The sequence below is a fragment of the Nicotiana tomentosiformis genome, chromosome 3 (genome assembly GCF_000390325.3).
Source record: "Nicotiana tomentosiformis chromosome 3, ASM39032v3, whole genome shotgun sequence".
NCBI classification, from domain to species: Eukaryota; Viridiplantae; Streptophyta; class Magnoliopsida; order Solanales; family Solanaceae; genus Nicotiana; species Nicotiana tomentosiformis.
In genome coordinates this window covers 68,783,804-68,806,958 of record NC_090814.1, presented here as the reverse complement: position 1 = coordinate 68,806,958, position 23,155 = coordinate 68,783,804, and the positions used below count along the sequence as shown (strand labels likewise).

Genomic DNA, 23,155 nt, shown 5'->3' with positions numbered 1-23,155 from the left:
ATTCACCATGATTGTTTTTCACCATGACGTGAATGTTTATAGCATCTTATTAGGTTGACAATTATGAAGTCGTAAGGAGCTACCGAGGTATTTCTTCCTCCAACAATGAGCCTTTGTTGATGAGTATTCACGCACCATATTTTCTTATTCTGCTTTAAGCATTTGAGCAACGAGTAATTATTGTCAAATTACGCCTTAAGAATCAAAGTTAAATTTGAAGCTATGGGATGAGATCCTCATAATTCTTAGTAACAACTGAACTTATAAGGAACAAAAATTAGAAAACAATTAGAGGAGATTCAATTTAATATCAAGCTAGAGTCTACGAAAATCATCAAGAATTAAAGAAAGTACACCAACAAGTTGGAAAGTAACTTAACAACTTAAGTACACTAACTTCATGCATTAACCAAACATAAATATTGATAAAGTATATATCAGTTGTTACTAACATACAAACTAACTATCAAGCGTGCATTGCATTTGACAAAGGGATGCCATATTATAACCACAAAAAATACAACCAAAAGTGATAACATGACATGCTAAGGCCACCATGAACAGCTAAGAACCAAAAATATAATTTTTTACTAATCCTACTTCCACCATTATTCTCGATCTCTCTCTAAATGAATAAAATGTGTTAAGACGTCTCAGAAAGCTAGGTTCCGTATTTTTATATGATGGGTTTAACGGGTTATGGGTTAATGAAGTTTTTTTAAAACTGATTATTTTATTAATCTGGTGGATTCCGTTAGATGGGGGTATTTTTAAAAAGTTTTGTTAACAGTAAGGGTAGATATGTCCCGATAGTATAACAGATGGTAGATGTGAACAATATACCAAAGTAGAGAGATATATTTGGCCATTTTCCTTATATTCTATGGCAAAGTTATTATTTTACATCAAAAATTATTCTCTCTTATAAGATGTAATAGTTCAGTAGTGTTCCATTTCTCTACAAATGCTCGTTCAAGATATTATCACTATATCTTTTGTTACAATAGTATAACTTTGTTCAAGTTGGGCCCGGATAAAGCCCGGGCTACCCTTACTAGTACTATTAATAAGCCACAATTGGGAGGAGCTTCCGAATCATATGAATTTACAAAAAACCATGGAGATTTAACCTTATTCCAAGACTTGACAAAATAACCAAGTCAATAGTAATCAGTCGTGGACAACTTTGCAAGAAAACTGGGGCCCACTTGAATTTTTCTTCCACGCGCTCAATTTGTAGGCTCTTAAAACACTATCACTTCTTTTAACATAAAAAAAGAAAATCTGGACCCCACTTGAATACGTGGATCTCTTTACTGAGATAAATATGACAGCTTTTCAAATGCTAACTCTTGGAGTATAATTTTATCTCTTATTTAGCGCTATACTAACTCTAATTATCTTTATAAAATTTTAGTAAATTTAGCAAACCTCTGACAAATTTTAAATGCCAGCAAAAGCCATTTTACATGATAATGTTAGGAGATAGAATAGAGATTAGAGAGAGATAGGCTACATATTCATTTTGGAATCTTGTCGTATACCATACAAATTTACCCATTGTATTTTTTGATTCCGATTTATTTAAATAAGCTATAGACAAAATGAACTTCTATTTGATGCTTATTATTTTTTATACATTTATTGTCATTTTGGACTTTAATCTAACAGGCAAAACTGTGTTGGTTTGCAATTTAAAAAATTTGCATAGTTCCAAAGGTTAAGAAAGTTCACTTTTCAAATTTAAATTTTGTGGTATTGCAGTTTGGACTTTTTTTTTATTCATGACTACATCTAAGATAGCTAATATTAAACTAGATAGCATCACAAATATTACAGCTTATAATATTTTTATTTAGCTTGAATGCCACAATAATTTAAGTGGGTCAATTAAAGTTTAATTTGGGAAACACTTCAATGTTAAATTTAGTTTTGAATAATTTTTTTTGTAGATGTGTTTAAGTTGTTGAATTATCAAAGTATAAATAATATTTTAGAGAATCTTCGAGAAAAAGAAAAAGGAATGTCATCATTCCGTTAAACATGGAAAAATTAACAATATCATCAGAAAAATTAAAGGAAAGGGAATGTCATTTTGTAAACAAGAAGAAACATTTTAAGAAAATCTTCAAAAACAATTAAGAGGGAAAGGAATTGTTATTTTGTACTATGCAAATATTTGTTAATAAAATGAGATTTTAAAGTAGGAAAACGTATTTTTCAACTTTTCAATATTTTTATGTGGTTTAGATTGAAAGAAAGTTACCATACCTTATTTGAATTCACATTTAAATTTATCTAATATTATGATTATATTATAACTAAACTTAGTCTATCATTATATAATATACTTGATATATGAGCCAATTAATATCCGATTAATTAAAAATAAACTAGTCAAGTTAATCATTAACGTTATAACGCTCTATAGCTTCAACAATTTTGCTAGAAACTATATTTTATAAATGACCAAAATAGAAAAATAGTTACCTTTCCGTTTCATTCAGTTGTTTGAAAAGAAAAAAAAACTTCTTAAAATGAGAAAATCTATTATTAAAATAATATTATGAGCATTAATATTTAATTTGTTCATCCTCCTATTTTTATAGATACATTTTTATCTTCTATTGTCATTAATAAATGTGTATGTGCTAAAGTACTACGTATTTGATACCTTTCATATTTCTACCGGAGAGTGGTGAAGATCTCATTTCATTTTATATTGAAGTTTGAAAGATAATGCAGCGAGAAGTATTTTCCTTTTTCAAAGTTTATGGTCTAAAGAATTACGAAAAATTAGGAATCTGGTAAAGGAATAATTACTATGCATACAAAAAAAGGGCTAACTATTTAATGCGAAATATCTTATTAGTCAAAATATTATTTACTAAAATAAGAGAGTGAAAAATAAAATAAAATAAAAAAAGAATATGAAGAATAGAGTAAATACCGTAAATTACAAAGATCTTCGCTTGGATTAGTGCTAGCATAAGAAGGGAAAATAAATTTCCTTTTGTAAGCCAATTATCTCTTTCTAAGATATTAAAAAATTTCATGGAAAAGGCACTAGAAAATTAGGATCAAATGGTTTTATGAGTCTTTTACGGCTTGCGGCATTACATAAATCGATCGAATTTAAACGGCTTGTTATTTGAAAAGAAAGAGCATGAAGTATTATTTAATAATCATTATTTTTAATTAACATTTAATAATTATTATTTTTGATAATAAAACACTCGAGTATACACATAATTGACGCCAACAACAATGGAGAAATGACATAGTTAAGTTATCTTATTACTTATTAATTATTTAACGTTTGTTTAAAACCAGGACCCAAAAAGTTATTGGTCATAATATGCTATATAATTTTTTTGAACTTTTTTTAACATCTTCACTTTTTCTTCTGAATTTTCTTAAATTAAATTGATAATAAAAATTTACAATCACTCAAATAATCTCTAATTTAAAATTATAAATTCAAATATAGTTTAATTAAATATTTAAATTGTATCATTATAGAACTAATAAATGATTAAATAACTATGATAAATAATGTATGTCAAATAAAGTATACTTAAAAAAGCTTCTGAATGGTACAAGGATAATATTACTACTAAAAATTAGCATAGAAACATTAAATAGCTGTATATTTAAATATATAGTTGTTGGGCGCGGGCTTTGTCCGGGTATAACCGCACTGATGTGTGTGTGTTTATATATATATATATATATATATATATATATATAGACACACTCTTTATGACTATCTTTATATTAGTTCCTAGAATTTAGATGCAAAACTTTTAAGTGCTATACATTTTTCTTTCAAAATATTAGTCAATTCAAATATTTTTATTTTCATTTCAAATTCAAATCTGTAACCAATTAACTATTTATTTATGACCAAATAACAATGAGCAAATAATCTGAATGATAAATAAATGAAAGTTCAAGATTATTTATTTGAACGTCCCATAAATTAAGGAATTTGATTTAAAGATTCTTAAAGGGAAGAAAAAGGCCTTGATTAGCAAGGATGGCCTCTTTGAAAAAAGGTTAAAAGAAGAATATCTGAGAGACCTCGATAGGCTGTCATGAGAAAGGAGTAACATAACCATGGTTAAATAATTTTTTTAATTAAAAAAATCTTGTCCGTTGATTAGTTAGAAGTACACATGTCAAATGATCAGCACCCTATTGAAGAATAATGGAGCAAACTTTACTAGAGGGGATCCCAATCCTCATTTATTACCTTATCTATTTATTTTGTCCTAAAATTGCTAAATGACTTTTTAATCTTGCCACTTAGCCTAACTACATTGCATATTACCCTCCTTTTAATATAATATAAAATCTATAGATATTGGCTTTGTCCACACATAAAAAAATTTATAACTCTTCACGGAATTTTAACTATTTATCGAATCCACACATAAAATGATATAAGTCCAAGACTAGTGCATAGCATTACGAATCATTAACTATTTATCGAATTTTACAGAAATGTCCTAAATAAATCCTAACTGACCAACATTCAGCCATTAATCATAAATTTATCAAAATTAGTCAAGCACATATAAAAATTGAAAATATATTCTTTCTCTCCAAGAATCATACGCAAAGATCTCCTTCCATATTTTTAAGCATGATCAGCAACATTAGATGCAAAACGGAAAGGAAATTTCATGTATGTGGTAGCAAACAAGATGATGAAATAATTATATATAAAAAAAAATACAAGATTCCAAAAATCTAAGTAAAAAAAGGGATCTTTTTCAATAGGTATGATTTAAATGAGTGAAAACATATAGATGAGTCAATATACAAAATTTGAGGAAGATTAGAGGTGATTTGGACTGATTTTATATCAAAATATGTAGTTAAAACCGAGTTCAAAAAATTCTTCTGCGGCACATGTATTACGCATGTATCTTACACACAGGTATATATGGATATACATGTGATACACATTCGATAGAAATATGATACATATGTGATAAACAAATGATACACAATGTGATATACATATCTATCTTTTTTTACGTTCATCATTTACTTCGAATTTCAATTCAAACCATCTCAAAACTCTACCAAAATCATCCCAAAATTGAGATTTAAGCTATTTAAGATGTATCCAATCTATTCCAACAATAACCATTCAAAAGAAAGCAAAAATTTAGTATTTGTTTTGCTACAAATAACTAATTGGCTAATATTGATAATATTTTATAAATTAACTAATTTATGTATTAACTTATTTATAGGCTGACATAACTAGTAATTTCTCTTTAATAGATAAAATATAAAATAAACAAAACCTGATACTAAAATTGGCCTCCGAAAGAGAAAGTGAAGATAACAGTATTAAGCAAAAAAACATAAGCAGAAAAAGATGAGTACTTCAGCGTAGAGGAGGGGTCTACTTGAGCTATTATGCTGTTTAAATTGGTTATGGAGAATATTACTATATTAGATAGCTCGAGGCATGTGAGTACAATATTCCTAAGGATATTTTACCCACGTAGCGATGAATAAAAATAGGCTTATTTACCAAGATTTAACAAGCTCTTCCAGTTATCAACTGGGAGCAAAAACAACAAAAATATAAGAAAATAACCCAGCAAAAGAGGAAGAAAGAGTATTCGAAAATCTGTCTCTTTAATATAGCTCTCCAAAACATCTGGTGTACATATGGATAGAGGATTAGCAACTAGCTTAGGATTAACAACTCAATAATGGCTAGTTTAGGATTAATCACCAACGGCTAATTATAAGTAATATCAGAATCATCCTCTAATAAATTTGTACTGGCTAGTTTAAAAATTAATTTTACACTAGCTAGTTTTAACCACTTCAAGGTAAGGCAAAAATAAAATTAACAACTATAAGTAAAAGTAACTTTTGCAAAACTTGAGTTGTATCAGGCCTCACATATATTGGGATAAGTGCACAAACAGCAATTTTCAAAAATATTATTTAGAGATTAACATTTTAAACTTTAAATTTTAACTTCAAGACATTTTTGTCCTGAAAAATTAAACTATAAAACAGAAATTCAAAATATACTGACTAATTCTTAAATAGAAACCGTTAAATTGGCAACCTAATATCATTTCTACACATCTATCTCACACGTGGGTGGTGGTGGGGGTGATTGATCCGTTAAAGTATATAGATAGAATAGTGAGAATCGCTATATATATAATTATCAGCTACCTCAACCTATTTTACCATATGATTTTTTTTTCTTTTTTTATACACCATGAGACTAAAGTATGTTTTTATCTATAGAGTACTAGAAAGAACTAATGAAACGAGCAGAAATGACTCTAGGTAGTCGCCGCTGCTAAAACATAGGCAATATTTGCAAAGTATTTATTATTTAACCACTTCAAATTTAGCCAACATCCCCTTTTTCTTCTTTGCATAAGTTATATAATGGTAGACGTCCCAATAAGAGGAAAAGGAAAGCAAGCTATCAGAGAACAGTCAAGTTTCTCAGTACCGATTAATTCTATAATAATCTGATCGTAATTCGTATGTTTCTTCTTTTGGTTAAGACTAAATACTTACACCTTGTGTCACTACGGCCGAGCCGCCCGGGCCGGTTTTCCACTTTTCTCCTGTAGATCGAAATTGATATAATCGCTAAAAAAAATAATAGCCGACAAAATGTATATTTTTGTATATTATATGTTAGTGAATATTTATATACAAAAATATACATAAATACATAATCATTGTATATTTTTGTATATTGGCTAATGAATGTAATTATTTTTTACCGACCAATCAAATGTGCAAGTTGCCCTAATATTAATCTACAGATGTTACCCTCGTACTTACAAATTAAGGAGAAATAGAAAATAGTGTTCGTCAAAGGTGAAGCAATATAGAAAAAGTAGGATGAAAAAAGAACACACGAACTGATTGTTGTTGTTTTCTCATGGGCAAGTACGCAAAGGATAAAATCGTTGAGTAATTCTGATCAGTTTATTTTTCATGGCTGATTAAGATAAATGAAAACAATTAACCGCTTTAACATGGTTATGTTTATTGACATTATCTTTTGACATTTGAAGAGGAGAAAACAAATTAGTAAGGAGAGTACACTAATTATTGTATTAGTACTATTTTAAGTTTGGTATACACCAACTTGCTATTTTTAAAGTTGCATGAAACGAGCCAAATCACACACTTATATTTTTTTAGTTTTTGGAGAGCTTTACCAAAGAGTTCTCTAATCCAATTAAAAGGGGCCATAGTCTGCAAGTGACACGTTTTTTTTTTCCCAAGTACAACGCAGAGTCATGACTTTAAGCCTAATTTTATTCTTTATTGCACTTAACTACGTAAATGTACTATGGTGAAGAATTGAAAATATTATTGTTCTTACATCTAAAGTAGCAAGCTATTGACAATCTCTTTTACAAGTGGCTTCTAAGCACCCTTTTCTTCCTTTTCATACTCCAATGGACAGTTTGCTTCAATGGATTAGCTGGATTATTCCAGTATAGATTTATTAAATTTATTTCTATTCGATTGAAGCTATAAGCGAAAACCAATATTATTTTGTATCAATATAACTTATACCTTTAGAAGGTAGGATAAGTTATCCAGTATATAGTCTCAGTTTTAATCCCAGAATTACAATCCGGGACATCTTAGCTTTGAACCAAACGGCCCCTAAGATCTTATTGAATTAGCTAATGTGAAATAATTGCAACAAAATAGCCACATCACGCGATTGAAACGGAAAAAAACCTACTTACCGTTGATATTCATATCAACCAAATGAATGTTTGGCATGTGCTCTAACATTAGTTAAGTGAAAAGTATTCACATTCTAATAAGTTAGTTTTATAATTAGATTGCTTACTTTAGTGTAAATAACGGATGCGAGAGTATTTTCCCAAGTAGAAAACATATTACTTTGAAATTTTTTGAATGATCTTTCATCATTTTCGTGCATGCACTATCTTTTCTTTGAAAGTTACTAGTATCAATGTCCCCTTGGAGCATCCTTTAGAGTTAACATAGTTAAGAACATTTTTTCTGATTAACAACTTTTGAACAAATTACCTAACTGCAGCAATATGCGTCTCTCCCTTGTTTAAACATTTTGTTACAAACAGGGGTAATGAAAGAAAATTAAAGAAGTCACATCTCTGCACAGAACTTGGTTTAACTTAGACCATTTCAACATTTCTGCCACCAAATATCACTGTCGTTAACTTGTTTCAAAATGTAACAACCCCACATCATGCCAGAAGTAACAGTTTGTGGGTGGAGGAAATTGAAACTGAAAGCAGGAATAACCAAACAAACTTCACAGCAACTAACCGACACATTCAAGCATGCTGAGCTAGAATATTAACTTCTCCACAAGACTACAACAAATTCTTGAAATGTCAATACATTGTAAAGAAATAATGATTTCTTTTGCTTTGAAGTTAGTGCAGGAGAGGAGCATGGGAATAGAAGTGGAGTTGGGGAGGGACCACTCAACCTTAAGCAGAACCTAATGGAGTGCTATTCTCAAGATTAGGCCAAAAAATTCTTCTGCTGTTATCTCTTTTTAATGACATCATAAAACAGGACACTAGCCAAAATTTTGAGTTTATGGATTCTGAGTTCTAAAAAAAAAAGCAGTTTAATAAGTTCTGGATAAATTATTCATATATATTAAGTTAAATTTTTAATACACGTATAAGGTTTTGCACAAAGCTACTGAGTCCTACCGAACCAGTAATAAAACACACTAGCTCCGCCCCAGACCACCAGAATCACAGCAAGTGCAGCTTCTCAGTCCATCTCTATATCTCTCTTTCAGTTCCTCACCTTTCTTCCTCCAAGCTTCTTTTACTAAACCTTGAACACAAGCAAGCTGTGAACCCTTTAGGATGTAGAATAGGGCAATGAATGATCACAAAGAAAAATAATAGTAAATTAAAAGAACACCTAATAGGCTTCCTCTGAGAACAGGAGAGATCAATAATGCATCATATTATATTATAATACAGAATAGGTTTAGAATGCATACAAAAGAAAGCAAAAATGAAGGCATCAAAACTGCGTGCCAAAAGGGTAGGGGACCACACTACAAACAGAATCTATTGGTACTTCCTAGACAAATTATGCCGGACACAACCTTATAAAAACACTATAGAATGATGCAAAATAATCTCAAACTAAAGCTGATTACCTTAATCAGGATTTGGACCATGAGGTTCCCCCCTCCATAATTGGCAAAATCAATTGGTACCAAGTCTATATCATTTAACATTGTCAGATTACATAACATGACCTAGTTATCAGCATATTAATATAGTACAAGTGTTCAAGGGAAAAGGACTAAAACATTTCATTAATACATATATAACATTAGAAATTGTACTTTCCACAAACCACTTGCCATTTAAAAAAGGAGCCAATGCATTTCAATGATGTAATCTTCATTACAAGTTTGCCCTAGGAAAATGGAGAAAAACATGGTGCTCATCACGTTTTGCTGTCTTCAGTCTCACAGCCATGCAAAATATTTGAAAACTTTTAAGGGCAAGAAGCTGCTTTCACCTCAACTTAAACTGACATACGTGTGATACTACTATATATGCATTCTGTTTTGGGGAACAAGCATTTACAAATGCATATACTGTTTTTTCTATTTGTTTTTCTTTAACTGATCAAAAAAATAGTATATGCATTAATAATTCCCCAAATCAGAAACTGCAAGAAAGCTGTTGGTTCAGTTTGTAATGGTCATGTATAGTATCTCTCTAAAGAGCAAAGACTTAACTTATGTAAGAGATATGTGAACTTCAAAGTCATCTCTGTAGCGGAAAAGGAGCTTTCTACAGCAACTAAGTAGGTGGATCTATGTTCCAGTTCCAATCAGTTTAAACAGAACACATAAACATATTGCATGCATAGCTGAGACAGTAAACAGATGATATAAATGTCAATAAACCTGTACAAAGACATGATAATACAGCCACATGGACTGGTCTCTAATTTTTGGAAGTAAACGGAGAAGTATGCCTAACCGATAATGGTGGTGGAGACCGGGGGTGCTGACAAAGGGTCAACTAACTGCCTAGTGAAAATGGAAAACATGGCAATTCATAACTCTTGGAGTTATATCTGAATGAAACAGAAGTAGACTTGTCATCGCATATTTATTATAACATTTACTACTAATTAAGATGCTAGAGACAATCATTAGAAAATTATAAGCAGAAGTGCCTGAAATCTTATCTTGCAAAACTCCACAATGTGTTATAACCCAACACCAGACACAATGGTAAGGGTTGAGGCAGCTGGCTTATCAGAGGGAAGAAGGGAATGAGAGAAATCTTTTGAAAATTAGGTTTTTATTGTTTGAGAACTAGTACAAGGTTATAAGAAGAGATGAAAATGAAGAAAATGGAAAAAAGGAGCTCCCTTCAGTCCAAGCAAGGAAAGAGAGGAATAGAAAACTATCTCCCGCATCATTCACTCAATCACAGTAGCACAAAATATATCCCTTTCTACTGAGTGGTTGGATGAATGAGTCGGCAGCTAATTCAACCCCAGTTCTCCTCCATGAGTGGGCTGAAGGAAGCTCTCTTAGGCCATTCCTTAATGCACAAAACTATTACAAGTCCAGTAATAACCAAGTTCTTCAACTGAATAGCAGCATTCACCAAATCATACATAAAAACATGAGCTGAAGAGGGTTAAATAAAAGATTTTGATGTACCAACATTTAACTTTTATACAGCTTATATTCAACTGGGAAAAAAGGATAAATTGTGACATATCATAAACTCAATCACTATGACAAGTATGCAGTAATACCTGGCAATTCACCATGATGTCTCAGAATCAAATTGCGGAGAGTAAAAGGATAGAACTTTGAGCCGATTTTCACTTTACAGAAGCAAAACAGTCTGCATTGAACTTTAGAAAGAAAATGAAACGCAAATGCAACGGACAGAACCTAAATCATGTTTTGAATAATAGCTGAAGACCGAAGAGCTGGGAACTAAAATACATTCTTAGTAACCTATTAACAGTGAACTTGAAAATTTCCACATAAAAGCGAGATTTATATTTCTCATTATTGGGTCAATTTGATATATAAGAGTTAACATAGGTACAGCAAAAAACAACTACCCAAATTCCCAGGCAAATCCTAAGTCTCATGAGAGGGATTATGAATCACAAAAGTAAGAAAAGTAGCAGTAGACCTTTTGCGGTCTCTATTGATGGCAAACCAAAGTCATCAGTTTTAATAGCATATGACATCTGAAACCTCAGATGATACTCAAAGTGGCTATTTTTCTTTGAAAAACAAAAAATTAAACATGTCAAAGACATTTACCATGGGTTCAAAAGCACTACAGAAGAAAAGACAAAATCCTATGGTAACTATTTCAAAAGATAGAAAACAAAATCACTATACAAATGCAATCTGTTAACTGGGCAGAGTCAACTCTTAAAACAAACCCTACAATAGATAACAAACTTCTAGAAATCAACCAAAGAAAAAAAAGATCTTTAATTTGCCATTTTAATAAGTACAGTGGTTCTAATAACAAAATAGAGAGAAAAGGAAAAAATAATTGTTTCAGAATCATAATGATGCTTCAATCTGAAATAAACAGGAACAAAGATAAGTAATCTGGAAAAAGAAAAACTAGAAAATAGCATTATTAGCATTCGATCAACTAGCTTGGACAGAAATTAATATGAACAAATGAATGTTAAGCAGCTAATTAAAAGATAATAGATCGAAGAACAATCTGAAACTACACTTATCTGCTCAATAATGAAAACCCTAAGTCTCCAATAATGCTTGGTAAGCTATCATTTTCCCATTTATTTCAAGTGTTTTCTGAATGTCACTTCACTTCCACAGCAATAAATAGAACTATGAGAACAAAACAAAAGAAGAGCAGATAAAAGAGAAAGAAAGGGGAAGAAGATAAACAACGTTTGGCTAAGAGAAAAAAAGGGGAATGAAATGAGATGAAAAAATTTATTTGAAGGAATAATAGGTGGAAAAAAGGGAGTTGCACTAAATAAGGAAGAGAAGGAGAGTGTATAAATACACATAAGGGGAAAATGAAGGGTCGTTTTCGCCATGAGAGTGAGGGATTAGAAAGCGACTTTAATTTGTCAACAAAATCTTTCATATATCATAGACGCAGAGAGAAAGAAAGAAAACAGTATAGAAAATATATACTCCTATTCTTACTACCATAAAAACACCGAGAAAAAGTGAGTTCATGTGTTATCAGATCATCAACTGCAAAAGGGTAAAAGAAAAGGGTCTGGAAAAAAGATGAGCAGTCATTCATACCTTCTGGAGCGCACTGAACTGAAAAACTGAGGGAAGAGAGGGGGGAGGTGGAAGACAGTGAAGACACAAAGGGTCGTGTCTGGGGTTGTTGAACTTTTGACCTCTTACCCTTTTGTTTTTGGGTAACTCATATTTGTAAGGTAAGAGAAAATATTACGTTTTATTTCTAACTTATTTTATTTTTGGTTCGTTATAAAAAAATTAATTTTTTCCTAAATTTAAAAATAATTTTATTTAAATTTATAATTTTATCCTTAATAATAATCTTTTATAACCACACAAATACTCTGCGTCCCTTTTTGAATTGTTTAGGACCACAAATTTTTAAAAAAATTATTTTTTCTTAAATTTCGTGTCCAATCAAAGAAGTTCACGTAAATTGAAACGGATAGAGTATCATTTAATTTTGGAGTTGTCTTTTCATGTGGCCAAGTTTTAAGTAGGCATTTGACTATAAGGACCCGTTTGGCCATGAGTTTTGTCAAAATAAATTTGGGATTTATTTGGCAAACATATGTTTGGCCATAGATTTTGCCTACATTTTGGCAAAATCCCAAATCTCAAAATCACCTCAATTGCTGATTTTGGGCCAAAATATGACACGGTCATTTTTTAAAAATTTTAAATATTACCCCAAACTTTTATAGTTTGTAAAAGAGCCCACATTTATTACGACCAACTAAACCATATCTGCTCATTTGCCTCTCAATAAACTTATTTATGTTCAGGAATATGGTTTGTGATAATGATAATGAATGGTATTGATGAAGGTTTTGTATATACAAGATAGCAAGTTTGTTTGTTTGGTACTATTGGGTATTTATGATAGTTTTTAGAACTTGTGGGTATAAGTCATGTTTCATGTTTTTTCAAATAAAAAGTAAAATATGTTTTGAAAAATCATGTCCAAACACATTTTCATCTTCAAGCCAAACTTCACCCAAATCAGATTTTTCAAAACAAATTTGGGAATCTATGGCCAAACGCTAGCTAAGTTTTGGAAGATTTTTTTAAAAACATAAATTAAATATATATTTGTTTATAGAATTAATTTTTAATTTTTGGGAGATTATAAAAATTAAAACTTTAAACTCTAAATATAGCTTAAAATCTCTTTTGGGGTCAAATCATAATTATTTGGGACTTTTAGCTGGAAAAAACAAAAAAGGAGACTTTTTAACATGTTAAAATTTGACCTAAATTCATGTACATTTTCAAGTTCACGTCAAACTTCATCCAAATCAGCTTTTTCAAAAAATATTTAGAAATCTATGTCCAAACGGATAAGTTACCATTTGAACATATATTTGGTTAAAACTTAAACATAAGAGTTTTTAAAGTTATATTAAAAATAGCTTTTGGAAATTAAAATTGTATTTAAACATATACTTACTTAAAAAATTAAAGTTTTGTGAGTAGAAAAAATGATTTACTTCAAAAGTTTTTCTTCAAAAACTTATCAAATTTCATAAACGAATAATATTTTTAAATTTATTTTAAAAATAAAAAATAAAAAATATCTATGTCTAAACAGGAGCTAAATTTCTTTAGTCTTCGGATATGTTCTTCCATCAAGATCTAGTTTATAGTTTATTCCAAAGATCATTAATAGCTTGTTTAGATGGTTATTACCCATCGTTTTATTATGTATTGTATTGTATTGTATCGTTTTATGAATACAATATTTGGATATAAAGTATTGTTTGTTGTTGTTAAATAACATTTTGCTGCTTGGTTTAACTGTATCGTACTGTACTGTAACTGATATGTTTACTAAATACCCTCAATTGTTTAAATATTAAATTTATCAAGAATTACGCATAAAAATAATTTAAGAAAACTCTTTTCTACTAATTTATCACCAAATATGTCTTTAACTATCATTAGAAAAAAAATAAAGAATTATGATAAAGAAAGAAACGAGAATTGGTAGAACAAAGGAACAAAGAATTGGAGTTAAAGTAATTAGAATTTGAATTAAAATCACATTAGGAGAAAAAACTAAACAAAAAAAAAAAGGCAAAACCTATACCTTTTACGTAGGAGTTGGAAGTGACAGAAATTCTGAAAAAAAAGGACTAAGACAAAATAGGTGAAGTTAAAATAAAAAAAAAGTTAAAAGGTAAAATAGAATTATGGAGTAATAAGTTAGGACATAATTGGAAAGAAAAATAGGAAACAATTCCACCACAAAAAATCGGTTGTTTAAAAAAAATGAGACTTTTCATTGTTTCGAAACAATGGATTTAACAATATACAATACAATCAATTTTAATGAAACAATCAAAACAAACATTATTTTGGGATAACAATACGATGCAACGGGTAACAACCATCCAAACAAGTGGTAAGGGATAGTATGATTGAAAAGTTATGCAAGAAATAATAATATGAGTCCAGTAATACAAATATTAATAGTGTAGAGTTTATTTATGTAGTGATTAGTAACGCATATTCTTAGGGGATGAATAATAAAACTGTTATGCCATGACCAATAATAAAAAAATATTGTTATACAAAATACTACTTCTTCATCATGCTCTACAAAAAAATATTGTCATACTCTTACGCATTTATTTGATTGAAGAATTTCGATTCTGTCTTCCTTCTGGTTCTCTCCTTTCATTGTTAATATTATTGTATCTGCTGTTTTAATTAGTCCTTTATCTATAATATTTTTTTCCAACCACAAACAAAAAAGATCAAAAGGGACGTTAGATATTATAAAGAAAAATGATTTCCAGCCGTTCCAAGAAATTCCTATTTTTACAAACATAATGGTCTTGCATGAGCTGTTTGATTGGTCGGTATACTGTCGTACCTTATCGTTGCTATATTTGTTTGTTTATTCCTAATCGATGGGAGCAAAGAAGATGAAGTTTTCTACTATTAGAAATAATCAAATTATTTGGTCAAAGAAAAACAATTCGAAAGAGGACCTTGCCTAAAGACATTATAGTACATATTTAAGTGCGCACAAACTTTCAAAAATATTCAAATATTTGAATAGTAAAAAATAAAAGGATAAAATCAAAAGCGTTCTCCTTAGCTCATAGCCTCACACAATCAAAAATGATCATATGAAAAGTTCCTATTCCATCACAAATTAAAGTATATTATAGAGTACCATCCTTTCTGCATGTTATCACTTTTATATTGTGTATTTCACCCAATACCTTAATTATTTGTATACCCAAAAACAATCTCTACCAGTTTATGTCTCACTTGTTTGGTAAGAAGTGAAAACCACTATATTACTTATTTCTTTCTCTATGCTAAAACGTTACTATCTTTGATTTGTTCGTTAGCAAGAGAAGTTGTAAACCCTGTTTGATCAATCAAAAAACAAGTAAAACCAGCTTGATTGAAGTGCACTGTTCATAACAAAAGAAAGAGCTTCTTTTTTTTTTAAGTTGAGACTTGTGAGGGAGTAAATGCCAAACATTCATTAGAGATTGTTATCGAGCTAGTGGAGATAATAAGTGCTTTCAGAATGCATAGAGATTGGAAAGAAAGGGGTTTTGTGGGTTGGGGTGGGGGAATGAGGGGTATTCATAGATGTCATAATAAGTGATCTTAGCATATGTATGTATATGTCACATTCCAACCTTGGAAACACGACATTCGAAGAACCGACTTCCATTCTTATATCTCTTAATATAAAATCTGGACTAATGAGCATCCAAGTATGATTGTTAATACCTTAATGTGAGTCGCATAATTGGACATAGTAAAAACTTTCAACATCTTCATTTTATACATAGGAGAGCATATAACAATTGTAGAGAGGGTCATAACCTATATGTACATATACACCGAACTTTAGTCTACAAGCTTCTAAGAGTGCCCTATTACATTACTTGGTCGGGACAGGGCCTCACATACCCAAAAACTGGAAGTACAAGTACCTATTAACTTTTGTATAGCTACTCCAAAGGAGTGGAATGCATCAATCGATCACTGAAACATTCATTGGAGATTGTTATCCAACTAGTGGAGAAAATAAGTGCTCTCAGAATGCATAGAGATAGGAAAGAAAGGGATTTTGTGGGTTGGGGAGAGGGAATGAGGGGGTGATCGTAGATGTCATAATAAGTGATCTTAGCATATGTATGTATGTATATGTCACACCCCAACCTTAGAAACACGACATTCGAAGAACCGACGTTCATTCTTACATCTCTTAATACAAAATCTGGACTAATGGGCCTCCAAGTATGATTGTTACTACCTTAATGTGAGTCGCATAACTGGACATAGTAAAAACTTTCAACATCTTCATTTTATACATAGGAGAACATATAACAGTTGTAGAGAGGGTCATAACCCATATGTACATACACATCGGACTTAGTCTACAATCCTCTAAGAGTGTCATATTACATGATTTGGTCGGGACAGGGCCTCACATACCCAAAAACTGGAAGTACAAGTACCTATTAACTTCTATATAGCTACTCCGAAGGAGTGGAATTGTAACGACCTGACTTGTCATTTTAAGAACTAACGCTACGTTCAGTGATTTAAGGTCTCGAGAAGTTTCGTAATATGTATTATGATACGTGTGTGTAGTCGAGTTTAATTTTCGGAAGATTCGGAATTTAATTTGAAAGAACAATTCTCATTTTGAAGCTGAAATGAAAAGAGTTAACCGGAGAGTTGACTTTTGAGCAAACGACTCCGGAATGGAATTCCGTTGATGTCAATAGTTTCGTATGGTGATTTCGGATTTAGGCATATGTTCGGATTTAAATTTGGAAGTCCGTAGGACATTCGACGCATTTTGGCGAAAGTTAAAAAATAGAAGATTTTGGAAAATTCGACCGAAGTGGAATTTTTTTACAACGAGGTCGGATTTCGATTCCGGAAATTGAAACACACTCAACACACACGAGAGGGGAGAGAGAGAACGGAAAAAGGCAGAAAATAAAAGAAAAACCTAAAGCTAAAGGTTGAAAAGCGCCGCTAAGCTCATCATCTTCTTCAAGCCACCAAAAGCCAATCTGAAACCTGCTTCTTCCTCCATTAAAACAGTCCGAAAACCAGCTACTCACATCACTAAAAAAAAGCTCCATTTTCAGCCCATGAACTCCAAGTTTTAACTACCAAACTTCATCTTTAAATCAGTCATTTAGAAGCCTCAAAACCGCACCTTAAACCAGCCATGAAAGCCACTATTTTTACCTCCAAAACGCTACTCAGTTCCAGCCCGTTTCGGCCACAAAAGTCGCACCTTCAGCTCTAAAGACTCAGCTGAAAACATAGTAGACTTCAACCCTCAAAACTTCATGAAAACACCTGAGTTACACCACCATTTTAGCATCGAAAATGAAGCTGAAAACAGCCGCAAATCAGCTGCAAAAACAGCACCAAACAATCTCCAAAACACTTTGTAAAGCAGCCCTTAACCACCTTGAAACAACCGCAAAATGTCACCCGAATCACTCCCAAAATGAGCTGAAAAACAGTCACAAATAACGCTGGAAACTCCAACATCCAGCCACACGAAACCATCTGCGAACAAGGTCGTCGGAGGTCGGGTTTGCGTGTCTTCAATCGAGGTTGCCGTTGAGATTTACGAGTCCAATTTAGTTCGAGTTTGCTGTCAGCATTACTTCGGGGTTGTATTGAGGGGCTTATTCATGAATAAAAGTTCAAAAGAAATTTGCCGAAAGATTTGAGTTGTCCGAAGGTCAATTCAAGTAAGAAGACAATTTTGGAATATCGACCTAACTTCAAAAGGTGAGTATCCTGCCTAACCTTGAGTGGGAGAATTACCCCATAGGCATTGAGTCTTATGCGAAAATTGTATAATTGAAAACCATGTATGCGAGGTGACGAGTACGTACTTGGTTTATATGTGCAAATTATATCGGTTGAAATTCGTAGACGCCCTTATGTATTAAATTGGAAAATTGTTAGAATTTAGTAAACCCTTGAATTGTCATGCCTCATTCCTTGTTTGTCAAATTCGTATTTTATATGATAATTTGGATTTATTGTCACTTGGATTTTTATGTGAATTTTGTGTGCTTGTTGCATTGACATTTTTCTTGGAATTAAATTCATTATGGAATCCTTATCTGCAAAAAATTATTAAATAAATTTAAAATGAGGCATTGATTTATATTTATAAAAATCTGGATTAAAGAAGGTGTTGTTCTATGCTGAGTTACTTTTTCATCTCTGTTGTTGTTTTGAGGTTTTATATACGTTGTGTGGAGTCTTGGGCTAATTATTGAGAAATTTATTGATTTTGCTATATCTTTGGAATTGATTATGGTCATTGGGCAAATTCTGATATGAATTTATTGTGTTGTGTTATCGTGATAACATTTCATGTAAATTGTTGTGTGATTTGAATTATTATTATGAGGATATAAGGGTAGCATTTCACTGTTGATATTATGTGGGTATAAGGGTGGTATTTCACTGTGGTTATGTGTGCTGGACTATTATCTGGGCGGAGTGATAATGATGGCTATAGGAGAGATAAGTATGACTATTGTCAGGGATGATATGTGATGAGGTGGGGTTATTGTGTTGTAATTTATATGTGATGATGTGGGGTTATTGTGTAGGTAATCTACATGTGATGTTGTGATTTTCCTTGTGTTTATTCTTATATCTTGTGCAACTTGTCTTGTTGTTTCGGTAAACTTGATAATAGTCTCATCTATGTTGAAATCGTGAGCCAGTGGCTAAAGCCGTAACAGATATGAAATGTGGGCACGAGGTGTCGGGAAAAATATGATGATTTTTATTATTGGCACATGAACTGTCCGTGTAGATGTGATATGAAATGTGAGCACAAGGTACCGGGAAAATATGATGATTTATTTATGGGCACGAGGTGCCGTGGAAATATGAAAGTGGGCTGAGACCCGTATCCTTTTTTATTATGAAATGAGGTGTCACATTTTGATTTTTATTTGAAAGAATATTATATTCGAAAGATATTTATTTGAAAGAATTATATTCGAAAGATATTTATTTGAAAGAATTATATTTGAAGGATATTTATTTGAAAGAAGTATATTCAAAATATATTTATTGAAAATGATTATATTCTAAAGATTTCTATTGAAAAACTTATAGATGAAAGATGTATATTTTGAAGGACTTGATTATTGGTTGTACTTGTGTTCATTATCTATTTGAGCAATATTTATGGAGTTCTTGTTACCTTGCTGTTTACATCACTAGTTGATTATTGTTGCTATCACTGCTATTTGTTTTCTATTATTTTTGTATAATATATTGCACAGGTTATTAAACTAGTGAGTGTCTTGACTGTACCTCGTCACTACTCTACCAAGGTTAGTCTTGATACTTACTGGGTACCGACTGTGGTGTACTCATACTATACTTCTGTATATTTTTGTGCAGAGCCAGGTATTAGAGATATCGGACTCGGACAGAGTTAGAATGGGATCGCAAGGATTCAAGGTAGAACTGCTTGGTCGTCGCAGTCCCTTGGAGTCTTTCCATTTTATTGTATTGTTAATTATTATTCAAACAGTATTGGGTATTAGATCCTTGAGATCATTTCATGTATTCAGTTAGAATTCGTGACTTAGTATTTCCAGTCTTGGGAGGTTGTTTGTAATTATTTTCGCTGTTGGTTTCGATTATCTATTTTTAAAAAATGGCTTGAATTGTAATTATAATCGGCTTACTTAGTCTTAGAGACTAAGTGCCATCACGACGCCTGTGGTAGGATTTTGGGTCGTGACAGAAATGCATCAACCAATCGTTGAAACGTGCACCCTACTAGGGAGAGACTTCATATGATCTATATGCACCTATGGGCATAAACATAGCGCTCAGAAAGAAAGACGCCAGTACGAAAGATGTACTGAGTATGTAAAGCCGATAACACAAAAGATATGTAAGGCAATCTTTCCTTTTTGGCATGACTTGATATGCGTGTTTCTTTTGAATGATCATTATGTTGTAAAATTACTAGTAGCACTTTCTTTGAAATTAAGGATGTTCCTGGATGGTATTATAAGGGCATAAGGTGTGGCTCATTTGAAGCCAAATTGCGTAGTCTGTAAGGGCTGAGCGTGTGTTGTATTAAGACAGACCCCTATATTTATTAGGCATTACCGAGCCCGTGTGCGTCTGGGTACAGAAGGATAAAATACGATGTATTATCGAGCCCATGTGTGGCCAGGTACGTAATGACGTAACATGACACATTACCGACCCCATATGTGGCCGGGTACGAAACTACGTGATACTAGTAACAATGAACAAGATTGGTTGGGTAAGTAATGACGTAACATAAGAGTTTACCGAGCCCATGCGTGACCATGTACAAGATGACAGGTTATGTGGTGTTATCGAGACCTCCCGAGGTCGGGTACGATAACATGCCCCAAAGATTGGCTGAATGACATTACTTAATTTATCATGCATAACCCCAAGAGAGATTGACCTTTTACGAAACATGCATGTACAATGAATCAAGTCCGCTGTAAGTATATCTTCGGTAGTTGTCCTCGGTGGTCAGGTTAATATTGGGTATTCATAACTTTTACGTTATGTCTATGATTTTTATATATATATATATATATATATATATATATATATATATTATGTTATAAACTTTACATACTCAGTACATCTTTCGCTATGACGCTTTTCCCTCTGGGCGCTATGTTCATTCCCACATGTCCAGATAAATCCGGTGAAATCCCTCCCCAGTGAGGTGTAAGTTTCAGCGATCGGTTGATGCACTCTAGTCCTTCGGAATAGTTGTACAGAAGTTAATAGGTACTTGTACTTCTAGTTTTTGGGTATGGTGAGGCCCTGTCCCGACCAAGTCATGTAATAGGGCACTCTTAGAGGCTTGCTGACTAAAGTTTGGTGTGTATGTACATATGGGTTATGGCCCTTTCTACAATTGTTAAGTGTTCTCATATGCATAAATGAAAATGTTGAAAGTCTCTACTATGACCACTTATGCGACTCACTTTAAGGTATTAACAATCATATTTGGAGACTCGTTAGCCCAGATTTTATGTTAAGAGATGTAAGTATGGATGTCGGTTCATACGGATCTTCGGGCATCGTGTGCCGGTTGCACTTCCCAAGTTGGGGTGTGACAGTATATATGAATATATGTATGTATCTATGTATGTATGTATGTATTGTTTGAGTTGTATAAAGCTTAAGGCAAGAAGTCTTAGGCTAAAGTAACGACAAGGGAAGAAAACAAGGCAACAGATGACTAGCAAAGCATGAAAGTAACTTAAAAGTTTTTGAAAGCTTAGTGTTAATAATACTCCATCCGTCCCATATTAGTTATCATATTTTCCTTTTATACCTACTTTAAGAAATCATAAATAAAACTTGCCTTTTCACTAATTTATCCTTATTTCTCCTCAATGAATGTGCATTCTATTAATATTATTTACTTTCAAAAATAATTAATATTAAGGTCAAAGTGAGAAAAAAATTAATTAATCCTATCTTATCTTTCTAAATTAACAAATATTTTGGGCCAAGTACTTTTAGTAATTTTGACAACTAATATGGGAGGGAAAGAGTATTATGTTTCCCTCCTTTTGTTTTATCATCATATATGAAAATGAACGTCTAGGTACAACTCAAGTTATGTAATTAACTTCCTTAGTATATGTAATATAGTATCCTTCTAACTAAAAGAAATATAGATTTTGAGTTTGGGACAGTTGGTACTTGTGTACAACTACTTACATATATGTTGGCCTTTATTGATGATATATGTTCCATATTAGCAAGCAACAAATTAATGATGGGACTTTCAAGTAATTCTTATGCAGGACGTGTTATTCTTTTTTTTTCAACTCATTTTCCTCCTCATTATCTTTTCAAGCTCCCAAAGGGTTCTTTTGGAACTTTAACATTACATAATATGCAATGGAAGAGAATATATGTCTAAAGATTCTTAAAGAGCAGTAATATAGTGAAGTTAAGACCTCAGCGTTGACCATATTTGTGGTCCTTAATTTTGTCCATCTTCTCTGTATTTATGACATAGCCGAACCAAACCAAAATCGCTTGTTCCTGAAATTGCTTATACGCACAAGATTGACAAGGTCAAATAAGGAAATCTTACAAAAATATTCCAAATAAGTTCTAACTTACCAACTTTTAGCCATTAATCATAGATTTATCAAAACTATTCAAGCTCATATAAATATTGAAAAATCAAATAAATAAAGTTCTTTCTCTTCAAAAATCACATGCAAAATCTCCTTCTATATTTTTAAGCGTGATCAACAACATTAGATGCAAGACGGAAAGAAAATTTCATGGATGAGGTAGCAACCAAGGTGATGAAATACAAAGTATATATATATACAAGATTCCAAAAATTTTAGCAAAAAAGGCCTTTTTCAATGGGTATGGTTGAAATTCATTTAAAACATATAGATCAGTCAATATAAAAATTTTTGAGAAAGATTGGAGGTGATTTGGACTGATTTGGTATCAAAATTTATAGTTAAAATCTAGTTCAAAAAATTCTTCTGCGACACATATATCAATCATGTATCACACACACAGGTATGCATGGATACACATTTGATACAAATATGATACATATGTGATACACAAATGATACATAGTGTGATACATATATCTTCTTTTTTTTTTTTTTTTATGTTTCCTCTTCTACTTCGAATTTTCAATTCAAACCACCGCAAAACTCCGTCAAATCATCCCAAAATTGAGATTAAAACTCCTTAAGATGTACCCAATTTATTCTAATAATATTCACTTAAAAGAAAGCAAAAAATTGACATTTTGTTTTGC

General features: G+C 31.7%; 1 long non-coding RNA gene across 1 annotated transcript; it reads right to left on the bottom strand.

The window, feature by feature from the left end:
• Positions 1-8,655: 8,655 nt before the first annotated feature.
• Positions 8,656-12,445, bottom strand: LOC104117525 (uncharacterized). Its single transcript, XR_001973494.3, has 2 exons — positions 12,369-12,445; positions 8,656-12,320 (listed from the first exon to the last, which is right to left on the bottom strand). It is a non-coding gene; the product is annotated as an uncharacterized lncRNA (long non-coding RNA).
• Between the last annotated feature and the right edge of the window lie 10,710 nt (positions 12,446-23,155).